Below are 13,039 nucleotides of genomic sequence, written 5' to 3'. Positions count from 1 at the left end.
CCAAGCCTGTTGTTTGTCATCTGAGGCCCTTCCTGATCTAAGCCTTGCCAGCCTACATGTTAGCCATATGGAATGGCCCACTGATCTCTGAACCAGCCAGGTTCTTTCAAGCCTTTACACATGCTACCCTCTCTCTTTCTAAAATGCCCTCTTTCCTGTTAATGTAACAAACTCCTACCAATGTTTAAATTCTTAGCCCAAAGCTACTTCTGGTATGAAACCATCCCTGATTCCTTTGGACCAATGTCATAACTCCTTCTACCATACTCACATATCTTCACTACTGAAATATTATAGCTTATATCTTTTTCTCCTCCTTAAATTTCCTAAATGAAACATTTTATTTATCTTCATCATCTAGCATTCAATAAACATTATTTAAGTGAATGAAGAATTAATACTTAACATTTACATAATGCTCTATATTGTATAAAGCACTCCATATTTGATACTTATTTCTGCTTGTATTACTGTGACCTGCCAGTGAGTTATGGTTCTACCCTTTCTTAGATTTAACACTCCATTTAGCTTTTTATAGACTGTCCCATATAGAAGAGAAAAAGTGGCATGGGCCCAAGAGCGGCATAGCAGTGTATGAAAATAGCTGCTTTCCAGAGAGCTGTCTACCTGGCTTAAAAATTACTAAGGATTTATAGATATTTTGAGTAAGACACTGAAGGACAGAAGGAATTCAGCATTATCTTTAGTTTGTTAAAGGGACCTATGGTCCTTGCTTTATGTACAAATTCTTCCGAGAGAAAGTAGTATTGATAAAAGTAATGTGTAGTACTTAGAAGATAAAATAAAATTTAGCTACATTACCTGGAGGCGAAAATGTATACATTTATAATTGCTGAAGATGTGTGTAGCTTAAGTGACAATGGCTATCAGATCTCATGCCCTAAGCCCAAAGGATAAGTGAAAGAATGAAGGAGACTAATTTTCTCCCTCATCATTGACATTTTACACAGTGTGTGAGTACTCTCTAAGTAGACTCTAAATGGACTATTTTTATTTAATATTTTGGGTCAATACTTGCTTAAAACAAGAAAATTTTTCCCATCTGGCAATTCATATCTTTTAATAGAAAATTATACACACACGGCCGGGCACGGTGGCTCAAGCCTGTAATCCCAGCACTTTGGGAGGCCGAGACGGGCGGATCACGAGGTCAGGAGATCAAGACCATCCTGGCTAACATGGTGAAACCCCGTCTCTACTAAAAAATACAAAAAACTAGCCAGGCGAGGTGGCAGGCGCCTGTAGTCCCAGCTACTCGGGAGGCTGAGGCGGGAGAATGGCGTGAACCTGGGAGGCAGAGCTTGCAGTGAGCTGAGATCCGGCCACTGCACTCCAGCCTGGGCGACAGAGCGAGACTCCGTCTCAAAAAAAAAAAAAAAAAAAAGAAAGAAAATTATACACACACACACACACACACACACACATTTATTTGATTTTAACCAATTTCCCTGAATTTCCAATTCAATGTTTGATCCAGTTACATGTGGGATTATATAAATAATAATATATAATGCAATATGTTTAGTTAATTGTATTTTATAGCCCAAATTAAGGAAAATTTAATGCAAATTTGTGCATTATCATAGGCTTTGCCTTGTGCATAGTTGTGCTCAACAAATATTTAGTAACTGACTGAATCATAAAATAACAGTGTACAGTGCTAGAGGAAAAAATGGAGACTTTTGAACAAACTCCTCTGTCTTAGATACATTTTTCCTTAAAACCAAGCAGTTGTAAATTCAGAAGTATCTTTATCAGTTGAATTTCTGATCTGAAGAACATATGTATCCGACCTAAGAAAATCAAGAAAAAGTTATGAATAACTACAATAAGAAATGTGAACAGATTTAAACTGAAAAGGGCTGAGAAAATGAATCATATCAGCTTAAATTTCTCCTTTTCTTTACAATGCCATGTGGGGTAACAGAGGGAAGAGGAGAGACTGAGCTGTGTGGAAACTGTTTTGGTGAAAGCCTTGCTGTCCACTGCAGACCTGCCCTACTAGGATGATGTGAGAGTGTAGACCTAGGAGACAACACTGGTTGGAGAGTCAGCGTGTTATTCTATTTCAAATTATGTCACCCTGAGCCCAACTTTACCATTTACATAGGATAGGATTCGCTATTTGTTTTTTTACAGAGTATTTTAAGAGAGTTTTTTTTAACAACCTTGATAAAAAAAAGATTTTAAAATATTTATAATTGTCTTAACATTCGTCATTGACAAAATGCAGGTAATTCTGTTTGCCAGCAATATATAACATGTTCAGAAGATCAGATGATAGTCTTGACTTTGATGGAAATAAAAGATTCTCTTATGTTGATAAGCAAAAAAATTTGGTGCTAAATATTTTGATAGCTGGAGAAGTTCTCTCTATACTATTACTGTACAAAACCTTTATGGCATTTGAGTAGAGATTTTTTGTTTGCAATTTATTCAACCAATTTAATTAATAAACACTTTTCGTGAATCTAATGTATGTTATACATTAGGCTAGAGATACCGGAGATACAAAGAAATATAAATTCAGACTTTAACTGAAGGCATTATAGTCAAGTTGAAGTGAGAAACAGTTGGGAAGAGAGAAATAGACAATTATTGTATCATCCATAAATGGCATGATAAATACTGCACGAGATGGGAGATGGAAGACAAAAGCTTGTAAAAAGGGCATCCATCCTTGACTGTGAGGTGAGGTAGTTAGAGAAATCTTCCTAGAAAAAGTGGTACCTGAGTTGTGTTGTTAACTATCATCGCCTTTACAGGTATTTCTTGAAATTCATAAATTACATTTTAAGTTAACTCTGCCCTCCTTCCTTCCTCCTCCAGTTCTGTTAGGATATGAGATACTAGAGGTCTGGGGCAATGAATGGCAAAAATTGCTAACATCAGTTCTTCCTTATTAGACCTCCACTCATTTTCAAATGGATCCATTGATGCCTGAACAAAATACGTATTTCCCAGGCTCCCCGTACCTAGATGTGAGCCCTAGGATTGCGTTCTGCTAAATGAGAACAGATAAATATATGGCAGGTTATGGAAAATTTCCTTAAATGAGGAAATAACTTGATCCTGCTTCCTTCCTTCTTCCTTAACTGCTGCTTGGAATGTGTATAGGAAGTGTATAGCTCTGTCTTGGACGATAAAGACAAGGTCCACACCCTAGGAATGGCAGAGCAGACACCTGGATACAGCCTGGGTCCCTAAGGACTTCAGGCAGCAGAGCCAACATAACTGCTCTGGACTGCTTCCTCCAGACTTATAAATTAAAGACAAATAAAATTCTATCTTGATTAAGCTAATGCTATTTGTGGGGCAGTCACCACTCTCAGTGAAACTTAATCTTATCTGATATATCTATCTTGTTCACCAGGACTTAGCACAATTGCTGGTACATGTCAGGTGTTCAATAATCTTTTTTGAATGAATGAATGAATGAATGAATGAATCCCCACACACGCATTCAAAATCGCATACATAAAAGCGGCCACATTTCTCAGTAAGTCTTACATAAACCAGATTTTCTCATTGCTTACCTTGTTTCCTGAGAGAGAGGCAAACACAGAAGCTGCTTTAACTCATTCTGGTAGACTCTCAACTTCTTTGATATCTGAATTTGAACTATAACAGTCAAAACTTAGTTGACCTTCCAAATGTTCCTACTACTTTACTCTCTTTATAGACTACCCATTACAAATATATTATTGCAATCAGAAAGCAGACTTGACAGAAAACTTGAACCAAAATAGGTACCTTTGCCAACTATGCACTGACAGACATATGTTGTGATTAAATTCTGTCTACTCAGCTTTCAGTGAGAGTCTCAGAATATCAACAATGCCAATATTAACAAAATTCTCCCAAACACATACTCTGTAGAAAAGTACTATTAATAATAATAATGATTGGCCAGGTGCGGTGGCTCACGCCTGTAATCCCAGCACTTTGGGAGGCCGAAGCGGGTGGATCACGAGGTCGGGAGTTCAAGACCAGCCTGGCCAAGATGGTGAAACCCCATCTCTACTAAAAATACAAAAATTAGCCAGGTGCAGTGGCAGGCGCCTGTAATCCCAGCTATTCAGGAGGCTGAGGCAGGAGAATTGCTTGAACCTGGGTGGCAGAGGTTGCAGTGAGCCAAGATCATACCACTGCACTCCAGCCTGGGTGATCAAGTGAGACTCTGTCTCAAATAATAATAATAGTGATGATGATGATTAGGAATAAGACAAAATTGTCAAGAAGATTTAAATCATATGGTTTTTTTCTATATATAATGAAGTCTAAAGAGTAAACAACAACAACAACAACAACAAAAATTAAAAGCCTCCCAAATTGTTTCAATCCATTAGTTGGCCATGAGTTTTTATTAAACATTTCAAGATGCAGCCAAGATCATTAGATAGAAAGATCTAAGCTTCATGCAACTTTGGTGCAGAATATTTTCACTTTGTATCTCTGTAAAATGTCAGCATGTTTGTCCTCCACGTTTCATTATGTGTGTTGAAACAGATAACATCTTAAAATAGCTTGACCTGCTCAGATAGAAATGTTTTAAAATAGGCCAGGTATGGTGGTTCACACCTGTAATCCTAGCACTTTGGGAGGCTGAGGCAGGTGGATCACCTGAGGTCGGGAGTTCAAGACTAGCTTGACCAACATGGTAAAACCTTGTCTCCACTAAAAAACAAAAATTAGCTGGGTGTGATGGAGGGCACCTGTAATCCCCAGCTACTTGGGACGCTGAGGCAGGGAGAATTGCTTGAACCCGGGAGGCGGAGGTTACAGTGAGCCATTGCACTCCAGATTGGGCAGCAAGAGCAAGACTCCGACAAGAAAGAGGAAGGAAGGAAGGAAGGAAGGAAGGAAGGAAGGAAGGAAGGAAGGAAGGAAGGAAGGAAGGGAGGAAGGAAGGAAGGAAGGGAGGAAGGGAGGGAGGGAGGGAGGGAGGGAGGGAGGAAGGGAGGAAGGAAGGGAGATGTTTTAAAATAAAGATAGCATTTTTCTAGGTAGACAAGACTAGATAATTGAGATTAGTAGTAATTTACATGCAGTTCTCATCTCTGGGCAGCTTGCTGTGTTTTTTTTCCTCTATAGTTCATTACTTATTTTCAAAATGATTACTCAAGAATAAACTTGGAGCAGCATTTATTTCTTTCTTAAATGTTGTATATGAGAACTGTCCCCGATGAAATTATACTTAATTTGGGGATGGAAATGAGTTGCTTTTACAAACAGTTAAACAAAATAGAAAGAAACCACATTGTACTAAGATTCTAATTATCTATGACTTGCTTAGGAGCTCAAAATGATCTTTCAAAGTCTTTCTTTTTTTCTGCTCAATACCTTCATTATAGGAAACTGTAATGGATAAATCTTTCTTTTCACACCAGAAGAATTTGTCATCAAAAGGAACTTTCTCTTTTCCAGTCCCTTCATACTTAAAGGTTAATGGTTGCAGTGCTGCAGGAGTAAGTATAATCCAATGCAATTATGAAGCAGAATTAGAAGGAATGGCTGAAGGAGACCACTTGATAGAGATGGGTTAAAGAAAAGGGCTGAGTATTTCACAGAATGAAGAATCTTCATCAAGCAATTAGAATGGCTCTCAAACTTGTTTCAAGACGTTTATGTACCCAAATTGTACCTCTTGGGTTGAATTCAGGAGAAACTCATAGAATCAAATTGCTGTGGTGTGAATTGGCCTCATTTTCTCTACTGTCTTGCTTTACGGTTAAGGAAGTAGAGGCAGCATCAGTTACATAATTTGCAGTGCACACTGCAATATGAAAACGCTGGGCTTCCTGCTCAAAAATTATTCAGCATTTCAAGAATGCAACAGCAGAGCAGTAAATCAATCACAGGTCCCTCTGAGTACAGGGCCCTCTGTGACTGTTCGGGTTGAATGCCCATGAAACCAGTTCTGAGAAGAGGTCAGATGGGTTAAATTATTTGCCCTTAGTGATACAATGGCTTAGCAGCAGAGCTAGCCTCCTGATTCCTTGTTTAGTTTTTCTTTTTTTTTTTTTTCCTCTGCATTCTATTATTTCCCCATATCCACTTCATGTTTAGCTTAGAAGAATGTTTATTATTCATTCATTCTCTTTAATAAATATTTCTTGAACATGGACTATGTGGCAGACACTATTAGGAATTAGGGAAACAGTCATGAGATACAATTCCTTAAGTACTGGGTGTAGAAAAAGAACTTGAGGGGGAAATGTACCCATTTTTATAGAGGTTGTGGGGAAGGTGGAACTCTCATATCCTACTAATGGGAGTTAAAATAGATATTAATTTTCTGGAAGGCAACTTGACCATATGAGGCAAATGTCTAAAAATGTGTATACCCGTTGGCCCAGAAATAATGCTTCCTGGAATTTATCCTAAGGAAATCATAAGAGATGTGGGCAAAGTGATATGTGAAGAGTTGTTCATCATAGTACTTTTTTTTCCCTTATAAATGCCCAGGAATTTGAGTTTTGTTAGGCACATTTTGGTATAACTAGGCTATTAAACAATGCATGGCATTAAAAGTGTGGTTTTAGAAGACCACAAACCTGGGAAAAGGTTCATAATGTATAATTAGTGAAAAAGAAAGACTTAAAATAATATGGATAACATGATACCTATTTTTGGGGACAGGTTAGAAAATACGTTTGTAACGAGGAAAGCAGAGGAGGACATATATCCAACTGTAAGCAGTGATTATTATTATTATTATTATCTCCGAGATGGAGTCTTGCTTTGTCGCCCAGGCTGGAGTGCAGTGGTGCGATCTCAGCTCACTGCAACCTCTGCCTCCCAGGTTCAAGGATTCCTCTGTCTCAGCCTCCCGAGTAGCTGGGACTACAGGTACATGCCACCACACCTGGCTAATTTTTGTATTTTTAGTAGAGACGAGGTTTTGCCATGTTGGCCAGGCTGGTCTCAAACTCCTGTCCTCAAGTGATCTGGCTGCCTTGGTTTCCTAAAGTGCTGGGATTACAGGCGTGAGCCACCACATCTGACCAGTGATTAGCTCCTTGTAATAGTCTTTCTCTTTGTACTTACTTGTATTTTTCAATATTTCCTTATTGAGCATATTTTCTTTTTAAAATTTTAAGTTCTATCTGTATCAAACTATGAAAATCTGTGTTGTCTCAAATGTCTAGAGAAGAAGGCCAGCAATTCTACATTTCACCATTGGAAAAAATTAGTGCTTAAGTTTCACATGTAAAAGCTCATGGTAGACTTAACTAAATATCCATCATGAACAAATGAATTAAAATATTCCCCATATAGTGGAAAGAATCCTTACCAGTCATATAATCTAATCTTCCAACTAAAGTATAATTTGGCTCTATAATATACTTGATAAGTGATCTAAGCTTACTAGATTTAGAGATAGATTCTTTTTATTCATGAAAAACTGGATCTTAGCTAAATTATAACCAATAGAAGCCAATTTGGAATCAAAGCATCAATATTCGGTAACTACACTGGTCATTTAGGTGTAATGGTGCATGGTAAAGGCAAGAGTGGGTTTTAGTGAATAGATGCTCTTTGAAAAATCATTCTTAAATTGAACAATTGCCTTTTGGCCACTGTATTTGCTCTTTACTATGTCCAGCTTCATCATTCACCAGAGGCTTTATTTTTATTTTTTTATTATTTAATTAAGTTAATGAATTTATTTTATTTCAGACAGCATCTCCCTCTGTCACCCAGGCTAGATTATGGTGATGCAATCACAGCTCACTATGGCCTCAAACCTCCTGGGCTCAGGTGATCCTCCTGCCTTAGCCTCCTGAGTAGCAGGGACTATTGGTGCATCCCTCCACATCTGGTTAATTTTATTTGTAAAGATGGGGTCTCATTTTGTTGCCCAGGCTGTTCTCAAACTCCTGGGCTCAAGTGATCCCCCTCTCCTCAACCTCCCAAAGTGTTGGGATTACAGGCGTGAGCCACCATGCCTAGACAAGAATCTATTTTGAAATACATGGTGACATAGTTTGGATGTGTGTCCCCTCCATATCTCATGTTGAAATGTGATCCCTAGGCCGGGCGCAGTGGCTCAAGCCTGTAATCCCAGCACTTTGGAGGCCGAGATGGGTGGATCACGAGGTCAGGAGATCGAGACCATCCTGGCTAACACGGTGAAACCCCATCTCTACTAAAAAATACAGAAAACTAACCAGGTGAGGTGGCAGGCGCCTGTAGTCCCAGCTACTCAGGAGGCTGAGGCAGGAGAATGGTGTAAACCTGGGAGGCGGAGCTTGCAGTGAGCTGAGATCCAGCCACTGCACTCCAGCCTGGGTGACAGAGCGAGACTCTGTCTCAAAAAAAAAAGAAAAATAAATGTGATCCCCTAGTGACAGATGCTTGAGTCATGGGGGCTGATTCCTCATGAATGATTTAGTGTTGTCCGCTTCCTAATGAGTGAATTCTCCCTCTATTTGTTTATGTGAGATGTGGTTGTTTTAAAGAGCCTGGCATCTCTCTTGCCGCTCCCTTTCTTGCCATGTGACACACCTGCTTCTCCGCCACTTTCCACTCTAAGTCAAAGCTTCCTGAGGCCTCACCAGAAGCCAAGTGGATGCTCGTGCCATTTTTGTGCAGCCTGAAGAACTCTAAGCCAAATAAACCTCTCTTCTTTATTACTCAGTCTCAGGTGTTCCTTTACAGCAACGGAAAACAAACTAACAAACATGGATAGGAAAATTAGTAAGACTTCTTGCAGAGCACTTTTTGTAGGTTCTTTTTTTTTTTTTTTTTTTTTTTTTTTGAGGCGGAGTCTCGCTCTGTCGCCCGGACTGGAGTGCAGTGGCCGGATCTCAGCTCACTGCAAGCTCCGCCTCCCGGGTTTACGCCATTCTCCTTGCCTCAGCCTCCTGAGTAGCTGGGACTACAGGCGCCCGCCACCTCGCCCGGCTAGTTTTTTTGTATTTTTAGTACAGACGGGGTTTCACCGTGTTAGCCAGGATGGTCTCGATCTCCTGACCTCGTGATCCGCCCGTCTCGGCCTCCCAAAGTGCTGGGATTACAGGCTTGAGCCACCGCGCCCGGCCCCTGTAGGTTCTTATCTAACAAATCCTATCCATAAAAATACCTAGGACAACAGGTCCATTCAGAACCTCACTCAGTAACTTATCTTTATATTTGTAATTGTATAGATAAAAATTATTTTTATAATCATTACGTTTTGTGAAGTAAAAAGGTAACTTTCAAAAATTAATATGAAGTTAAAGAAGCCAGATACACACACACATACACACACACACACACACATACACACATACACACACATGGGTAGTCTGGTGCTATTTTAATCTCAATTTTATTAGCAAAATAATATGCAGAGAAAAATTTCTAGAAGGATTATAAGAAAATGTTAATATTAATTATCTTTAGGGGGAAACATAATGAAATTTCAGAATAATAATAAAAGATTTCTGAGATCTACAGATGACAATTCCTTTTGAGCAATATTGAATACAGCACACTACCAGAAAGAAATTGGACAAACCACAGGAGTGTGCTGCCTAAAAGAGGACTTTTTTCATTAAACATGGTCATTCCTTTATTCTAAAATCCCATATTCTTTTCTTTCTCTTTCTTTCTTTCTCCTTCCTTCCTTCCTCCCTCCCTCCCTCCCTCCCTCCCTCCCTCTCTCTCTCTCTCTCTCTCTGTCTCTCTCTCTCTCTCTCTCTCTCTCTCTTTCTTTCTTTTTTGAGACAGAGTCTTGCTCTGTCCCCCAGACTGGAGTGCAGTGGTGTGATTTCAGCTCACTGCTACCTCTGCCTCCCAGATTCAAGCAATTCTCCTGCCTCAGCTACTACCTCCTGAGTAGCTGGGATTATAGGTGCCCACCACCGCCCCCAGCTAATTTTTGTATTTCCAGTAGAGATGGGCTTTCACCATGTTGGCCAGACTGGTCTTGAACTCCTGACCTCAGGTGATCCACCTGCCTCGGACTCCCAAAGTGCTGGGATTATAGGTATGAGTCACTGTGCCCAACCTAAAATCCCATTTTCTATTCTGCTATCTATGTTGTTGTTTTTTGCCTGAAAATACCACCAAATACAGTAGTGGATCTCAATTGTAAAAAATTTTGTTTCAACAATGTTTTTGATAATTGTACTTTTATTGTCCATTGATTGAGAAATACATATACAGATTATTTGATCTCTGATCCCTGGGCACTATACCTGCTCCATGCCCCATATTTCCAAGAGTGGTTTGGGAACTACTGTTCTATATCTTTTAGTGTTTGATACATAAAGTTGACTGAGCACATTGTGCAATGATGATGGTAAAATTACTTTTTCTTAGAACAGTGACTACTAAAATGCACAATAACGGAACTTATATTCTATAACTTAGAACATACTTCTTATTTCTAAATTTTTTGTAAAGATGGAGTCTTGCTGTGTTGCCCAGGCTGGTCTCAAACTCCTGAGCTCAAGTGATCCTCCCACCTCAGCCTCCCAAAGTGCTGGGATTACATAGGGACATGAGCCACTGCACCTGACCCACACTTTTCTTTCTTTTCTTTTCTTTCTTTCTCTCTTTCTCCCTTCTTCTTCTTCTTCTTCTTCTTCTTCCTCCTCCTCCTCCTCTTCTTCTTCTTCCTCCTCCTCCTCCTCCTTCTTCTTCTTCTCTCTCTCTTTCATTCTTTCTTTCTTTCTTTTTTTTTTTTTTTGAGACGGAGTCTCGCTCTGTCGCCCAGGCTGGAGTGCAGTGGCCGGATCTCAGCTCACTGCAAGCTCCGCCTCCCGGGTTTACGCCATTCTCCTGCCTCAGCCTCCCAAGTAGCTGGGACTACAGGCGCCCGCCAACTCGCCCGGCTAGTTTTTTGTATTTTTTAGTAGAGACGGGGTTTCGCCGTGTTAGCTAGGTTGGTCTCGATCTCCTGACCTTGCGATCCACCCGTCTCGGCCTCCCAAAGTGCTGGGATTACAGGCTTGAGCCACCGCACCCGGCCTTCTTTTTTTTTTTTTTAGACGGAGTTTCACTCTTGTTACCCAGGCTGGAGTGCAACGGCACGATCTCGGCTCACCACAACCTCTGCCTCCTAAGTTCAAGCAATTCTCCTGCCTCAGCCTCCCCAGTAGCTGGGATTACAGGCATGCACTACCACGCCCAGCTTGCCTGTCTCCCTCCCTCCCTCCCTCCCTCCCTCCCTCCCTTCCTTCCTTCCTTCCTTCCTTCCTTCCTTCCTTCCTTCCTTCCTTCCTTCCTTCCTTCTCTCTCTCTCTCTCTCTCTTTCTTTCTCTTTCTTTCTCTCCTTTCTCTATCTCTCTCTCTTTCTCTCTTTCCTTTTTTTTTTTAGATGGAGTTTCACTCTTGTTGCCCAGGCTGGAGTGCAATGGCACAATCTCAGCTCACCACAACCTCTGCCTCCTAAGTTCAAGCAATTCTCCTGCCTCAGCCTCCCCAGTAGCTGGGATTACAGGCATGCACCACCATGCCTGGCTTTCTTTTCGTTTTCGTTTCGATCCTGGCGTCTTGCTTATGGCTTTCTTTATTTTCTTTATTTCTTGCTTTTCTTTCTTTTATTTCTTTATTTCTTTCAGTATTGAGTATTTCTTTCTTGCTTGCTTTTTATTCCGTCCTTCCTTCCTGACTTCCTTTATTTCACTTCCGTCCTTACTGCTGCTTTCTTCTTCTTGCTTTCTTTCTTCTTTCTTTCTTTCTTTCTTTGTTTCTTTCTTCTTCTTTCTTTCTTTTTTCTTTTTCTTTTCCCCTTTCTTTCTTTTCTTTCTTTCTTTCTTTCTTTCTTTCTTTCTTTCTTTCTTTCTTTCTTCTTTCTTTCTTTCTTTCTTTCTTTCTTTCTTCTTTCTTTTTTCTTTCTTTCTTCTTTCTTTCTTTCTTTCTTTCTTTCTTTCTTTCTTTCTTTCTTTCTTTCTTTCTTTCTCTTTCTTTCTTTCTTCCTCTCTCTCTCTCTTTCCTTTGACAGAGTCTCATTCTGTCACCTATGCTGGAGTGCAGTGGCACAACACAATCATAGCTCACTGCAGCCTCCTACTCCTGTGCTCAAACGATCCTCCTACCTCAGCCTCCTGAGTAGCTGGGATTTTTTTTTTTTTTTTTTTTTTTTTTTTTTTTTTTTTTTTTTTTTTTTGAGACAGAGTCTCACTCTGTTGCCCAGGCTGGAGTACAGTAGCGAGATCTTGGCTCACTGCAAGCTACGCCTCCCTGGTTCACTCTATTTTCCTGCCTCAGCCTCCTGAGTAGCTGGGACTACAGGCGCCCATCATCATGCCCTGCTAATTTTTTTGTATTTTTAGTAGAGATGGGGTTTCACCGTGTTAGTCAGGATGGTCTCAATCTCCTAACCTTGTGATCAGCCCGCCTTGTCCTCCCAAAGTGCGGGGATTACAGGCGTGAGCCACCTCACCAGGCCGCCTGGCTTATTTTTGTACTTTTTGTAGAGACAGGGTTTCACCATGTTACCCAGGCTGATCTCGAACTCCTGGGCTCAACTCTCCTGTTACCCAGGCTGGTCTCAAACTCACCTCAGCCTCCCAAAGTGCTGAGGTTACAGGCATGAGCCACCACGCCTGGTCCCATACTGTCTAATTCTAGAAAATATTCTGAAAATGTTTGTTCACTACTGGTCTCCTGGGAATTCTCTGAAACCCACACAATTCCTATAGTATTTGTTTTAACAAGCTACTTGACTTGTTACAATACAGTTAGCATGAGCTTATGCCTTAGGAATTGTATCTGTGTTAGATTACTCTCCCTCAGTTTTCCCTGCCTGCCTGTCAAAAAGCAGAAACAAAACAAACAACAACAAAAAGTCCCTTTTTAGCATCACTGTATCTTTCTTCTCCTCTCTCTCTAGCCATCAGAGCTCATAATCCTTTTGGACTTAGTATAGTTTTATCTCATCTCCAATTTTACTTTTTTTCCCCTCGCTTTACTTCAGTACCAATGTAATCCTGGTGAACTTTGCCAAATCCCCTTTTTAAACCATGCATCTAGAGCATATAGAAGAAAAGAAATTTGCTTTAAAACTTGTTGCTGTTTTGTT

This window comes from Rhinopithecus roxellana, chromosome 10, assembly GCF_007565055.1.
Source record: "Rhinopithecus roxellana isolate Shanxi Qingling chromosome 10, ASM756505v1, whole genome shotgun sequence".
Taxonomy (NCBI): Eukaryota; Metazoa; Chordata; class Mammalia; order Primates; family Cercopithecidae; genus Rhinopithecus; species Rhinopithecus roxellana.
Note: the sequence above shows the minus strand (reverse complement) of the source record.